The sequence below is a fragment of the Babylonia areolata genome, chromosome 28, assembly GCF_041734735.1.
Source record: "Babylonia areolata isolate BAREFJ2019XMU chromosome 28, ASM4173473v1, whole genome shotgun sequence".
Classification (NCBI taxonomy): Eukaryota; Metazoa; Mollusca; class Gastropoda; order Neogastropoda; family Buccinidae; genus Babylonia; species Babylonia areolata.
In genome coordinates, this window is record NC_134903.1 from 10,117,294 (window position 1) to 10,117,777 (window position 484).

A 484-nucleotide genomic window follows, 5' to 3' on the forward strand; every position below is an offset into this window, starting at 1 on the left:
GTGCTGTTTGATGGGAAAGATGGGTTGGGGGAGGGAACAGGGGGGTGGGTTGGGGGGCGCTGGGGGCGGGGCGTGATCATGTACCCAGCTATAGACCAGTCCGGTTTCAGTATCTGTTCCTGGGAATTTTCACCCAACCAATTTCAGCCCTGGCATTATACGATAGTACCTACCAGGGAAAAAAAAGAAGAAAAGGAAAACTTGCTTTTTGGATTCGGAGAAGATTACCGTCTATTATCGGTAAACGCCCTCAAAAGTCACATTGACAAAAAGTTTAAGAACCATGTATTTTCCACAGAGTTAAATCGTTGAGCTGTAGATAAATATAGTATACACTGTGCCAGATTTAAACAAGGGTCTGTTCACAACAAGTGATCCAAAAGCACATAAATGGACACTGATTATGAGGGCAAAAGGCTTTTAGCCTATAGCCAAACATTTCTGTGATTATGTGATTGCTTGCATGTGTGTTGGATAATATCTC